This window comes from Coturnix japonica, chromosome 11, assembly GCF_001577835.2.
Source record: "Coturnix japonica isolate 7356 chromosome 11, Coturnix japonica 2.1, whole genome shotgun sequence".
NCBI lineage: Eukaryota > Metazoa > Chordata > Aves > Galliformes > Phasianidae > Coturnix > Coturnix japonica.
The window spans coordinates 10,173,587-10,189,202 of NC_029526.1; the positions used below are offsets into that span (position 1 = coordinate 10,173,587).

The following is a 15,616-nucleotide window of genomic DNA, read 5'->3' on the forward strand; positions in this document are numbered from 1 at the left end:
ACTAATATATTGAATGGAAATTCCATCTATTGAGCCAAATTCTTAGTATTTCTTTTCATACCTGCATATTTATTGGAGTCAATGAGGCTACTCATAAGTGTGTGAGTTTTGGCCTCCTTCCTGCTTTTGTATTCCATACATGGCGTCAGATTATGTCCCTGAATCCCAGGCACCATTCATTTGAGTAGCAAAAAGAGACTATGATGTGGGGCTAAATCTCTCCAGTGCATAGAAAGACTTATTAAAAACATGGTAAGTAACTTACAAAATTGTAGCATTCCTAAATATATGGGTGTTGCCATTGATCAGAGGTGGTGATGAAGGTAGTATGAGGAGCAGCTAGAACTAGTGCTCATTGAAAGCAGTGGCAGCAGAGCTACTAAGACATTGAGGTGTATTTAATTGAGCTGAGTCCTACTTATGGGCTTGGGTGGCTGAAGAGCTGTGTGGCTCTGGAGTTCTCATTTCTGGAGTCTAAGATTGTGTTAATGATATTTTATATTCCCACTGTTTTTTCCTTTTCCATCTAAATGTTGTCTTTTTGAATTCGAGGACCAACAGTACCAAAAACAAACAAATAAAAAGAAGTTTTATAGGTTATTTTGTTTACCTGATTTTTTGGTTAACTTTTCCCTTGACCCATCTGTAGTGAGGCAAGATTTGTCTTGAAATGATTCTTTATTCTCTGTGGCTAAGTTTACTGGAGGCTTTCTGTAGATGTCTCTCCTGGCCAGCCTAAGTTTCCTATCAGAAGCACACAGCTGATTTCCTGCAGTGGAGGGTTTCATTCATGCAAGCCATGATATTTTATAAAGAATAGCTTCATTGTAAAGGCCTATGACAGTCAAATAGCACTGGGAGATTTGGGGCAATGTGTTACCAGGTAGTGTCTTTTTAAGTGGAAGCTGCTTCCTGTGATGCTTAACTGACCGTCAAGTCTTCAAAATAATACTACAGTTCAGAGTCAGTGCTATGAAGAAGGTAGAGGTGAGGTTGTGTTTCATTGGAAAGCAGGTAAGAATGGCACAGGGACACTGACCAGCAAGCAGGTCTGCTGTTAAACAGCTGGTGCCTGAGGAGTTATGGTCCTGTAGGAATGAGGTAAGTGGGCAAGCTGAATGTTGGCTGAGTAATGAGGGCTATGAGGATATGGGTGAGGAAGTGGAAAGTGAGCACTACAAAAGCAAAGTTGCTGAGTATCAGCCAGCATATTCCTTTCTTTGTCAGTTGTCCATATGTTAGCGTTCTATGCGGCAATCTTCGTAAGATACAGAGTACTCAGTCTCATTAGCTACTTAAAATTAAGCATTGGCTTAAGAGTTTGAAGGGTGAATGTGCAGTAAGACAATGGATTGCCTGACTGCATATCCGTAGACAGCTATACCTCCATATGTATTCATGTTGCCTGTTTTTATGTTGCTAATTTTAGATGTTGCAGAAGAACACAACAAAGCTCATGGTGAAAAGTAACTCCTCATTAAAGGACATTACTTATTTTTATGTGTAAGAATCCACATGAAAAATACAATGATGTTTTTGTTGTAACTGCCAATTATGTGCTTAAAAATACAAAAATTCCTACTGGAAACACTCAGTGGCAATTTTTGAGTCACTGTCTTTAGTCTGAAATCTTGTTTTTGTAAAAGCCCAACTATTCATCTCACCCACATAGTTATCAACTCTTGTGTACTCATCAGGGGAAGTCTCACTGATCTCCACTCTGTAATGCCACAGCATTCCTGTGTAGCTGTGTTTGTAAGGAGCAGTGTGGAGGTGAGGAGTGGGACGCTGGACAAAGCCATGCTTCTCCAGCAGCCTTGCCATGCCAGTCCCTTCCTGAGAGCAGATCTCTGTTTTTTGTAGACCTGCATCAGATGGAGAGGGGACTTGTGTAGTGGCTTGAGCATTAATGAGAATGGGCATCTTTTCCTCATAACTGTATATATCAAATCATAACCCTTATCAAATCACAGCACTAGTATTAGGAGGGTTCATTTTTCAAGGGTGTACTCTTAAGACCATTTTTTATCTTTTTATAATACCTAATAATAGTCCAGCTTACTTTTAGGGCTTGGTAGACAGTCTTAATTCCACAAACAGTGGACAAAACTTATCCTACATCACTGTAACAACACAGATGACTGATAGAGAGAGGATTTATGGTCATTCATTAACTGTTTAATCTGATACGTGCAGAATTCTTTTTTAAAAATACCAAGAAAGCTAAGGCATTTCTTATCTGAAATAACGTGTGCGTAATTAAATCAACTTTGTGCATGACTGTGAAAGAGATGGAAGGGATTTTTCTTTGTCCTCTTACTTTCTGAAAGTTTCACGTTTGTTTTGCAACAGATGAAAACCCACAGAGTAGCTGCGAAATCAATCAGTTGTCCAAATTTGGAGCTCTGGAGTAACCTAGTAGGGGAAAAAAAAAAAAAAAGAACACAATATATTAAATACAAATCCTGAAAGATCAGTAATGTGCCAAACAGGTTATTGCATTCAAGACACTTGATAAGGATGATTTAACAGGGTGAAAAGATCAACTCTGCAGATCGCAGAGGGAAAGACTGTGAAGAGATAAAAAAAAAAAAAAAAAAAAGGAGGCCCACAGAATAAAGAGATAAGTGAACATGATCTGTTTTTAAGGGTTTGAACTTACCTGATGATTGTTAATACTGCTTGTATGAGACTGTTTCCAAAATCAGAAATCTAAGTGTTTGTATGCAGAGCATCCTAACCGTGACTCACTGCTGTTCCAGAGGCAGAACAGAATTAACGACACCATTGGTGTGACTTGACTCTTGGTTTGGATGTTGTTTAACAATAGACCAGTAACTGGTGCAAACTTAGACAAGGTATTTTCAGGTGTGTTTGTAAACTGTTATAAATTTCAAATGTTTTGTTTGTTTATTTGTTTCTAAAGGAAGAAATTGAATATGTTTATAAATGTATTTCTACATCCAATAACAGGGGTTTAGAGGACATCATAATAGGGCTCCTTTGGAAGGCTCACTCATCTGGGTGCCAGTTTTGAAAGTGTGGCTTCTTTTTACCTATAATCAGGAATCTGCTTTTCTGATGAAGTGTTTATCTGTTTCTGTTGGCAGAAAAATGTGTTATTGCCCTGGTCAGAAAAAGGTTTTGTTTGGCTCCAGAGCATCTGCCATCTGCCATTCATTGTCCTCTTCACACTCAGTCATGTACAAAACTCCTGCGATTCTTGGGCATTTTATTTTCCAGATCAGTAATGCTGAGATATTTTGTGAATTTTTCTTTTTCCTTCCTTAACTTTTTGTTTCATGTAAATTCTCAGGAATTATTTGAACTGATCACCATTCTTTGTTCAGGAAATGCTTTTCTAGAAGTACAAGTTTTTTCTCTTGCTTGCTTGTGTTAAACAATCATTGTGTAGCTGCCATTTAAAAGTGTAGGGGGCAAAAAATAACGATTTAGGGAATATTGATAAAATGAGACAAGTCTGAGGTGAAGAATCAGAATCTTATTGTGCTTAAGTGCAGTAACTGCCTGGAGCTGCATTCTGTAACTAAGTTGGTCATATGTAGAATGGAAATTAATGTCTTCTTTATAACTACAATTTGAAGCCACGGGCTTATAATTAAAATATATATAACAATTTTAATGGTCATTAAATAGCTATGTTAATGTTCAGGTGGGCAGTGCTGCCAGATAACAAATGAAATGCAAGTGCTAGCATCACCTTAGGCTGCTGTCACCAGATTATTTAACTGTTGTGTGGAACACGCTTATTATGTATTGAAGCACTGTTACTGTGGAAGAGGGAAGCTTAGGTTCAAGTTTGAGAATATCAAGAATGGTTCCTGGGCAGGTTAGTAGAAAGGATATTAAACATCATGCTGAGGATATGGGCCTAATTTAAAGAATCATTTTCTGCTGCACCCACAACTTTATTCTTTCATCTTACTGACAGCACAAATGTTTCCATCCATTTCATTTCATCTTCTTCCTTCTCATCTCAGATATTTATATGTTTGGATGGCCCCATCATGATAAAATCCAGCTGCCTCCCAAATAGAAATATCATTTACAATTTCCCTTGCTTGCTTCTTTCAGAGTCTTCAGGGAAATGGCTTGATTAATTCATAGGTTTTCATTCCTTCATTTGTTTGTTTATGTATGTGAGTGAGTGGATGTGCTGTGTAAGGATGTGTGTGACTAAATTATTGAGGGAAAGCTAAATCAAAGAGATTAAATTTGCCTTTAGGGTGTATTTAAAGTACAGACTGCAATATAGAGATACACATGCATCTTTAAAGGAACTGGTGTGCAACACTGGAAAATTAGATGAGGGGAGATCCGCAGACCCTCTGTGTTGGATGGCCCTTGCAGGGAGGGGGCATTTCTGCTCTCTGGCATTGTGAAAGTTGGATTTAGGGATGGATGTCTCAGGTTTCAGAGCCAGGACTGTGCTCAACTCTTCTTTTTTGTACCAATTTCATAAAGACAAAATTTTTTACTCATTCTACCCCATTTCTCTGGTTTACAGAAATGTCATTTCATGCTACTAAACTCTGGGGAGAAGAAGCTTTTCAAAATGTTTGAAAGATTCTCCTTCTTTCCCTGTTCTAGTTGAATCTGGTGTCAGTGGTCATATGAGCAAAGCAAGAGAGCTAGTAGGTCTTAAGGGTGGCTCTGCTGGGATCAGACCAGACCTAAATACCTCAGCAAACACTTAAAACTCACCAACCCTGTCTCTGTGCTTCTGTGAGACCATTTCAACCAGTGCTGCGCAAGATGGAAAAACTCCTGGGAACTTCTGTTGTTAGCAGAACACAAAGCAGTCTGGAGGGAGCCAGAATACAGTCTGTACTTAGGTAGAAAGAGAAACCACTGAATATTTCTGTTGTCTGACAAGTGTCTCACCAACTAGGAATCAACTGTCATGAAATACCCCAGAGCTTCTAACCTCCCTGACCCTCCCTGAGTCATCCTTTGTTAGTCCCCATTGATCACAGACCTGAGAACATGGATTACGTGATTCAAATAACCTTCTTGAGAAGTTCAATCTACTCTCCTTCAGTTCTGTGAGTCAGAGGGGATCACAGGGTGCTCTTCAGGGAGCTGTGCACTCCTACACCCATGCCCTGTGCTGTGCTACTGGGCACCGTGCTGTCCTTCTTGGAGAGCTCCTATTGATCTACAAAATTTCATCCCAGTAATGCTGATAATTTGCTCTATGGGAGCAGTCCCATTTTATAAGCTTGAAAAAGGGGTTTTGAAATGTGGAGAGGGGATTATTTAAACAGGGAAATAAACCAAGTTCCGTTAGAAAACACAGAAGCCCTTTTAGTCTCTGTGTTCAAATCCTTTCAGATTGAATTCCTTTTTTTCAAAGGCTTCGCTTGGTCAGACCTCCAGTATGTTTGTGTGACAGCATTTTTCAGCTGTGGAAGCTCTCAGTCTTCAGAGCTGTCTGTGAGCAATAGGTCTGAGCTGAGTCCAGAGCTTGGTGCCCCACCTGCCCAGGCACAGGGCAGCACACTGTCCTCGGCCCTGATATGCAGCCAGACACTAGTAAAAATGGTCATTTGTAGCTAAATTTTCCATGGGTGTTACACTGAGCAACAGTTACTGCTTCTGAGTAGCCACAAGTCTCTTTCTAGAAGACGGTGATTGTGCAATCATCATAAAGTGCGTGAATGGGTGCTTGCATTGCCACTCTCACTAGATATATTAAGCACTGAGCTGACGTAAGGAGCAAATTGTCTGCTTAATCAACTCCCTTTCAGAATTAGCAATGCCAAGAAAAAGAAGTGCATGTGGATTACCCTGTGTGTGCTGTTACTGGCAGTGTGAGCAGCACGGGAGTAGTCTGTTTCTCCTGCGACTCAGGGAGCTTTGGGTGTTCAGGAAGCAGCTATATTCCAGCTGTCAATACTGCCATATTCCAGTAGTCCCTGGCTGGAAAATGTTTCCTACCTGGGGAAAAATTATGCTTAGATACAGATAGGTAGTACTACTAATGATGGAATCCTGTTGATATAAGTACATCTCTTCTGAAAAATGATGAGGGAAATGCTTTACATACATTGTCTGCATGAGGAATAGAAATGAGACTTGGCATCCATCAGTGAGATGAGGAGAAGCCTCTCTAGGCTGTTAGGGCAAGAAATGTCACTCGGGTGAATGCTGGCCAGGTTTCTAGCAAACTGTGCAGGCTGGCATTCAGTGCCATGGCACAGAATGAACAAGGTTGATTGACAGTGGTAGAGAATAATAGAGGGAGATTCTGAAATGGCATTGCCACCAGTGGCAGCTGCAGCAACATACCTGCAGAGTGCCGTTGGCATGCAGACACTGTGCACTGGGCCTACTGGGCTGGGTCTGCAGCAGTGAATGCTCCTGGTCTGGCTTCTTTGGGACCAAAGGGCTGATAAAAAAAACCAAAAAAATATATTGTTAATAGAAAAATGAGACTGGGGCTTCTCTTTTAGCCTTGGGATCTAAGGCTTTGTCTGCTGAATATTAAAGAATGGAGGAAAGTCTTTGCTAGTGGCAAAGAGATCTCAGAATGAGAGAAAGAATAAACAGAAAGAAAACTAATATTTACATCATGACCTTCCGGATTCTTTGCTGTGGAATTGCATAACTTTATTTTCAGAATGCAGTCTCTTACCAAATGGTTTGTTTTCTTCTGGAGAAGAGGTTTATTTTGATAGTTCAGCAAGCAGCCTGCACAAATGCTTCCTAAAGCATTGGAGCTACTTTGTAGTTGTAGTGCTGGAGGCCCACAGCAGCTCTAGTTTAGAAAGATCTCATTCCCTTTGTGTCCATTGTAGGGCTCTGGTTTCAGGTGATCCTTTAGCCAGAGTTGATGGTGAATGTAAGGATGAAGTTTAAATCCTTATATGTAGGAGTATGAACATGCATTTGTTTAACTGGCAGTGTGTAGTAATTTTCCTTCTTTATTCAATGAGCATAAGATGCAGTAACACAGTAAATGGGAGCAACTATCTGTTATGTATTTACAATAGAATAGTTCATCATGCCTTTAGGATAGACCTGAGCAGAAGAGGGCTGTGAATTTTACTGCTACAAAACCATTATGTAGAGGTCAGTTTTCTTCCAGTGTTACTTTTTGCTTGTGGTGCAATAGTAAGTCTAGTCTTCTGGACGCATTGAACATCAACACCTCAGTGTTCTTCAAAACAGAAAGAACTGGTTTTGCTTCCTGCTTTTCATGAGGGAGGGCAACTGTGTGGCTGTGATTATAAAAAAAAAAAAAAAAAAAAAGTCTTTGGCTCCTATTGAAACTTTCTCTATAAGAGTTGATTGTGAAGCTCTTTGGAAGGCTTTGAAAAGGTCATAGCCTCGATCCTTAGCTTTGAGGAGAATGTCAGAAGGCTTTAAAGGGTCATTTTATATCTAGCAAAGTATGAGGTGATACAGCTATGTACTTATAACTCATCTTGGGCAAATATTTTCTTTAAGCTGCAAGAATGTTGTATTTATACTTTTAATGTATGCTGTATTATTAAGCTCTGACATTAAACACCTTCATGCCAGTTTGGAGGCACTGAACTTTGCTAATCACACAGCAAAAGAAAGGAAGGGGAAACTTGGCAGGTCTTACAGCATGTTTCTTCCATATAGTGAACTCCTGAGGTCCTTTTTAAACTCAACTACTGTGATTTTGTGACTATATATCATGGTGAATAGGTCAAAACTTTCAGTGGCTGGGGTTGAAGATGTGGAAACTCAATGTTTAATGTAAATTATGATAGCTACATATATAATTTGTTCTATACACTGTGTAGGAGACAAAACTTTCCCATTAAAGTATCTTCTCCTTTTTTAACAGGAAAAGGATGCTGTTCTGCATGATGTCAATGGAGATATCCAGTACTGGGACAAAACCACAAAAGTAAAGCACTGCAAAACCAGAATATCGAGCAGGAAGATCTTCAGCTGATAATGCCCTCTTTGCTCAGTACGAAGACAGCATTTGCCTTGATGAATGTGTTACCTATGGAAAAGGCTCCACCTTTCTGCTGACATCTGAGGCCTGACAGGCAAGTTAAACGTTTAAAAACTGCACAACATTGTTTATATTTTGCAGCGGATCTGTTGAATAGCAGATTCCTAGAAAAATGAAGCATTGTTCAGCCTTAGATTACTTGAGCTTGCCAGATAAATTCAGCTGGGAAAAGAAGGCAAGACTAAGGGAAGAATCCAACAGGCCAGCATTTAGGGTATTCTGATGTTTGTTGCTTAACCCACTAGACTGTACAGGATGTTGGCTTTCATTGCTCTTAAGTTCTGCTCTTGAAACAGTCTCTCTACAAATAAACAAGCAGAGTTCTAGGACCTGCTTCCCATGCTGTTTCAGCTAATTCTTCCTCGTGTGCGATCTGATCACAGACTGCTTGGGTTTGTCTGGATCCAGAGCACAAATCTTGCAGTTACATTTTAAGGGTTCTCACCTATAAAGTGTAATATTCAATTTGTAGTTTCTGCTCCAGTATATGTTTGATTGCCTAAGAAAAAATGGAAATATTATAATCCCTTAGACTAACAAAAATGATGATTAGAACACTTCAGTGAAGGTGCAAGCTCTCCTCAGGCATTCAGTCTCAGTCACAGAAAGAAACTGTCATGCAATTGGTTGGAGCTGTGAATCTGTCTCATTTTAAAATAATCCTTCAAGATGAGTCATTCTTTCTTCAACCCCCACTGTAACTTAACTCCAAGAGTAGGAAAAAAAGAAAACCAGCTGTAACTTCCACTCCTTTCTTCCTTCTCAGTCTAAATCCCCTCACAAACTCCAGAGGAGCACTTATGAGTGGCCATTGGCTCAGCCTTTTCCCATCTGATATTCCAAAGATGAAATGGCAATTAGCCTTTGCCTGCTAGGCTAATTGACCTTTAGCCCTTGTCGTTTCAGTTGATTACCAAGGCAGTCTAGTTGGCTGTTTCTCAAAGCCTTATGAAGTCTTAAGATAATAGGAGGCTTCAGGCTGAAACATGTGTGAAAAGACAGTTTTTCCCCACTCTCCTGTTTTTATCACCTATACCAGTTCTTTAGCTAATCACTGTGTCATAGAAATTGGTCCTGATTCTCCCATATCCTGAGGGTGTGAACTGCTGTGCGGGGGACTAAGAAAGACTACTAACTTGACAACTCTGGCATTTCCTTTACTGTTAGTTCCTAAAATGAACTTTTCACATTTCATACCTCTCTCTAGACAACTAAAATGTAGTGTTATGATTTTTAATTTCAAATGATTTTTTTTTCATTACAAGTTGATTGACATGAATTTCTCTCTCCTTCCCTGTTTTGTCTGCCAGGCAGCTAAGCTGGATATGGGTAGGTCTCACAACCCAGATCAATCAATACAGTGATAAAGATTAAGTATCAGCCTTTTTCAAAAGATGGGATTTTCATCTTAATGGCTCAGCCTTCTGGAAAATAATTCTTCTTTGGTTTTGCCAGTTATAAGGACACAGCCTTTTGCAAGGGAAGAGCCCTTTTAGTCTCATTAAAAAAAAACCCAGGTTATTCTGAAGGTATTAAAATTAGAATTTTAGTCATTATCATGAGAGATTTTCTTCTGACACTGTTTTGAGTGCCACAAAAAATGCAAAGCAAAATGAGTGACTCCAGTCAGTTGTGTTTACGATTGCTTCCATCGATACTACTAGAAAAAACAATTGCTTCTCATTATTATGATTTTCTACATATGAGCAGGGTTTTTGACTTGCGTGGGTAATTCAGGGTGCTGCTCATGTGCCGTCTGATCAATGTGTCTTTTTAATCTTAATAGTACAAATGGACTTCCTTAGCAGCCACTGGTGAAATTAGAAGAGTTAGACATGAAATCTGAATTAATAATTTCAGTGACAGCCTGCTCAGTAAGAGAAGTAAACAATGTTTGACATGCATTACATCTTTTAGTTTATAACACTTGGCAACAGCATCTTGTTGAAGTGTAGTGCATGCTGGGCATTTTTTGTTTGTACAAGTACATAACAGTACAGGCATTATGTGTGTCAAGGCAAGTGATATCATTTTCCAGGTATCTTTATTTTAGACTGAGTTATTATCATTGTGAAGGTGTGATTCTTAAACATATCGGAACAAATGGTTTTTGTATGATTGCAGTTTGAAACAAGCTTTTACAGTTTTCTGTATTAAAACTTCAAGAATATATACTGGTATGATTTATCATTCATTTTCCGACTGCAAATGTCTGGGTGGTGTTAAGTTTGCAAAGGAAGATCTTGAGAGAGATTGTGTTCATGATGTGGTTTTGTTCAGTTGCCATGGTTATTTCGTGAAAATATATGTGTAGTTAGTTAAATCCCTGTATAGTTTAATTTGCACAATAAATAAAAATATATGGGTGCAAACTTATCACTTGAAACAAAATCCTTGTAATCCCAGGTCTTATGAGAATAAATTCAAACTGAGATATATAATATGCATAGATACACAGAAGCAGTGGCAGCTAAGGTAAAAGTATTCATCTTTTTTACATAAGTAGCAAAGCAGGTCAGAAATGCAAAACAGGTCAGAAATAAATGAGTTTCTATAAACTGAAGTGATGATGTGATAATCTGAATTTTGGAAGTGATTCAGAATTACTAATAATGAAACTGGCTCTCATCCCCTCTCTGCTTTTTTGTATCATTGAAAGAGGCAGCAGAATGAATAGAAAAGCGACTATTCTGGTTGTGCAAATGAGAACGTAGAATTACTTGTTCAACTGAAGGTAATTTCTCAAATGATCTCTCAAATCTTTACTGACTGTTTATATTTCTGTTTAAGCATTGAATGACCTTGATAGTAGAATGTGAATAATGCCTGAAAGGGAAATACAAGTTTGTCCAATTATTTCTTGCTGCTAACTGCTTAAAGATAACATTACATTTATTAGGTTGTCTGCTTAGATGCATAAACATGAAATATATACAGTTATGAGCCTCTGCTTATAATGCTTTGCTCTTTCCAGTGGTGTAAAGGATTAGGGTAATCCATTAAATAGCGGAAGAGGGACAGCCTTCATCCTCTTCTGTTCTCTCTGTATTTGCAAGTCAAGTATGAGGTGTTCCTATATGTGGAAGCCATAATCCATCATGGGTTAGAGCAGAACTCAGGTTCTGTGGATTTTTTTTGGATTGTGAGAATTTGGAACTCTTGATTTTATTCTGACCTGGAAAGATTTGAGCAACTATGCATTCATGTAATGGAGTAATCTGTATAAAATATGGCAAAAAAACCATGTGTTTTAAAGGTGCAATAGGATTCTAACTGACTAAAAATTATGATAAATGGTATAAAATAATTTAATAATATCATTTGTTATTTTTTCTTTCATTGTCAGACATTTTAAGTCCAGATACAACATTTCAAATATCAAGTAACATAGAATGGATGTTAAAAAAAAAAAAAAAAGTTAATCAGAGTTCAGGTGTATCAAAAAGTGAGACGGACTTTAGGTACTAAGTGACTATAATGCAGAGAGGGTCAGTAAGGTATAGCTCTAAGGGAGAATGCACTGAATAGTGTTTAGTGACTTGAAAGCCAATATCAATTCCAGAGCAAAGGCAGAGGTCCATGTGTGAGTTCTGGTGATAATGTGGATAATGATTCTGTCAAGTCAAATGCACATGCTGACTGATATAAATGAGTTATCAAGGCTTTGTGAATAATGTCCTGGTGATGAGCCATAAATCAAAGTGCAATCATCAGTCCATCTGTAGAGGCCTAGAGTAGTTCAGTAGTAACCCTCAAGTTGGTACACATATTAATATGAAAAATAATGAGTCTGCCAACTTAAAGCAGGGATTTGTTTTGGATAAACACTCTGTTAGAATTTGGGCTGTCCAATAAAGCCAATTGACAGATTTGTTTGTCATATGAATAATATCTCATTCAGTGCATTAGAACAACTGGCAGTTCCTTATCAAAGACAGCAGGTCAGAGTGATGAATACTGTGTGACTCTGCAAGCATCCTGCACAATTACCATTTTCTTAATACAAATATTAGCTATTAATTGCATTAATACTGTGCTTGGGTATCTTGGTTGTGGACATGGATGATTTTGTTCTTGCTGCAAAAACAAACGGTTAAAAGGTGACCTCTGTATCAAAGCATTTGCAGTCTAAATCAAACTAAGACGAGACAGAGGACAGACAGACAAACTGAAAACTACAAGAAAAAATGAGGCACTTTTGGTCTGTGAGATAAGCAATGGTCTTTGGACACCAGCAAACTAATCACTGTCAGTTTTTATGTCAGCTCCACAGAAGGGAGGAATGCGAAAGCAGCTTTTGAAGGGGGATAATGCATTACTTGAGCAGATGTTTGTGGAAGCTCCTCTCCATTGTGATAGCATGGGTGTTCTTTAGTTTAGCTTCTTAAGGTGTCGACTCTTAGAAAGTCACACTGTGAATGTAGGGCAGGGAGAGGGAATGGTGTCTGTCTAGTTGGCTAACTTGAACTAAGTTTAATAATGTAGTAAGATTCCAACAATAGCAAAGAGATAATGAATGTAGGCAAAGGCTAGTGTAGATTTCTGTTTAATGCCACAATGGAGGAAAAAGCAAGGCAGGGCTTCAGACAAGCAGGGAAGGGTTCTACCTTATGAAACACCAGAGAATCCAAGTGCACAATTTAAATCTATAAAAACCAAGGTTCACTGGTTTTAGCACTCATGTGATCACTTGTTCCTGTTATTAATTTTTCCAGTGGCATTTATTCCAGTGTAGTTCCTTGGGTGTACAAGATGTGTTTCATCTACAGCCAAACTGTGAAAACCTGAACTTTCTATTTATTCCTTATTTCTTTGTATCACATAGACTAAAATGTATTTTCACTGAAGTCAATTTTGCCATAAGGCAAAACTAGATTCATCTTTCCTGCTTCCTCCCATCTTATTTTCCCAAACTGTAATTTTGTCTTTGCAAGATAAGAGGTAGTGATAAAATACTCTGACAGAAATCATGTCCTTGTGTTTTAGTGCTTGGATATAAGCTGTCTCCTTCGACATCCCTTGCAGCCCAGCTAGCCAGGCAGAGCATCTGCACAGGTCACTTTTATTTCTTACCCACCTCTCCAGGGTTTGATTTCCGTAGAAAGTGTCCAAATGGAGCAAAGAATATTCTTAAAACTCTTTAAGAGTTCCTGGACTATAGGAATGCAGCAGATATATCCCCATGGAGAGTTCTTCTTGCTCAAGCCCTTTCTTATTCTTACACCCAGAAGCAGCCTCATTGACTCATCAGTGTGAAAATGAAACCCCAAAAACCTAATCCAGAGGAAAGCAGAAAGCAAATGCATTTGTTATACTTTCTATAATTTGTAGTTTTTGTTCTAAACTATTATCTATAGGCAATCTTCTAAAACTAAGAGTTGTTAATACAGACAGCAAATAGATACTTTTCCAGATAGATTTTATTTTATAATTCTTATGGTTGTCCTTCCATTTATGCTTCTAGGAAGGAGGAACATTTCATCATAGTATCATAGTATCACAGTCTCGTGCGGGTTGGAAGGGACCTTAGAGATCATTGAGTCCAACCCCCCGGGATTCGAGCCTCTGTGTAGCAGAGCGGCACTGCTACCACTTGCGCCACAGGGGGGATTCGAACCCAGGGCCTCCGGTGTTGCAATGTGGCATTCCTACCACCGGGGCACACAGTTTCTGCAGTTTCTAAGGTTATTGCATTGATTATGTAAGATGATTGCATTGATAATTGCAAAATCATCATCTGGGCACTATAATTACTTTAGGAGAGCACCAAAAAAGACTGCTTGACGTTATTTAGACAACTTGATTACTCTTGCTCACGATTTCAGAATGTGATAATCTCAGTGTTGCTTTAACTGGTATACTCAACCATCTTCCACAGTGACTTATACAAACAAGTGTAGTGTCAAGTGGAAATGTTCCAGATGTAGATTTCCTGAAGCTCTGTGTTGTGGCCCTTTGTTACTGACATGCTGTAAACTTCCTTGGCAGCTAATGTATACTATTACAGTTCTGGGTAAACCATCAGGTTTCTGCCTTGTCTCTAAATTTAAGCCAAGACCACTTGACTTTCTACAACAATGGAACTTTACAAGGAAAATGGTCTAACATCACCCACGTACACTTAACAACTTGCAGTACTTTTTTTGTGTGTGTGTCTTATGGAGGAGAATACAAATATAGCTAATACACTCTTAGAGAAAAAAGAAAGAAGAGAAGAAAGAAGGTCCTCAGACCTTCCATTAACCACATAGAAATGAAATGTATGGCTGCATATCAAACTGTTACGATGAAACATGCAACTGGGAGTCTGGGAAAATGCTGCTCTGCAGTTAAAAAATCTGAACAAAAAGAAGGAGATCGGGGAAAACAAAGCAGTTTTCAAAATATATGGCTGAGAAGATCAGATACATCTTTTTGAAATAGATAGCCAAGTATTCCTAACTGTGTGGTGCAGTGAAAAATTCACGGTTGTGAGTGTAGAGAACAGCTGTACAGAACGTGAAAGAACATTCAGAGTTTTATTATTCATCTCTTATTGTAAAGGGATTCTATGTTTGCTATGAAAGATTTTAATGTCAGAACATGAGTGCATTTGGTTTCTTGGAGTCAGATTTCTATGCTTTCTTACTTTCCTAATGGATGGTGCTGGATTTTATCCAGAGACTAAGAGAATCAGTGCAATTTTGTCTGTCATCCATACATATGGGTCTTGAACTCTTTGAACTGAGAAAGTTCAGTGCAACAAAGCACCAAGTCTAGTCTACCTGTCGTACATCTTCTTCGCATAAAAACAAGTGGAATATTTCAAATACTGGCTACCGTCTAGACAAGATGAAGATATATTTAGCTATGTATTTTTTTAATTCCACACAGAGGCCAAGAGAAGAGATGTGTATTGTTCATTCATCTTCTATCTCAAGAGAGATTTCATACTGACACATACCTGGGATTCTAACTGTGTAGCTGTTTTTGTTAAAAGTATCTTTTGTCCAATGTAAATTCCAGAATACCTGCAGTTTCTAGCACATTATTGAAATGGGACATTGCTGACTACCTACTGAAGCTTTAGACTAATAGTATTGAATAAATACCCAGAAAAGTTGTATAAGCTCTCAAGTGTAATGCACAGTTGACCTCTGTCTCCAGAAATGAATTATATTGAGTTCAGATTTCGATGTCCCATTCTTTCTTAGATCTAATTAACTAGTCTGTTTTAACTTCTGATCTGCAGTAGAGCACAACAGATTGGAAGAGGATTTCTGTACAGTCTGTGTTGGTGAGTGGTGATCAGATATTCTCAAGGTCAAACAACCGAATAACAAATCAGCAACACCCATATTTTATTGAGTAGTAGTGAAAACCTACTGTTAGAAAGCTGAGGAACTGATATGACAGTTACACAACTTTTATTCTGCTATGCACAGAATGCATTAAGACTGTATTTCTAGTCTTTCAGTGAAGAGGAGGAAGAGTAAAGAGGTTGTGTTCATTTTTATTTCTGTTCTTGTCTTTGTGTCCTATTTAAGCATCTCTCCTTGTTCTGGTTTTGAAGTGATAGCAGGATACCAGCATGTTTTATATATGAAGACAGTTGAG

The 15,616-nt window shown here is 38.5% G+C and overlaps 1 long non-coding RNA gene across 1 annotated transcript in view; it reads left to right on the top strand.

Annotated features, from left to right (window-relative positions):
• The window catches only part of LOC107319230, a 125,216-nt gene extending 115,990 nt beyond the window's left edge, over positions 1-9,226 (top strand). The window contains exon 3 of the long non-coding RNA XR_001557694.2: positions 7,844-9,226. This is a non-coding gene — a long non-coding RNA (uncharacterized LOC107319230). The remainder of the gene's footprint in view (positions 1-7,843) is intronic.
• Positions 9,227-15,616: the final 6,390 nt, after the last annotated feature.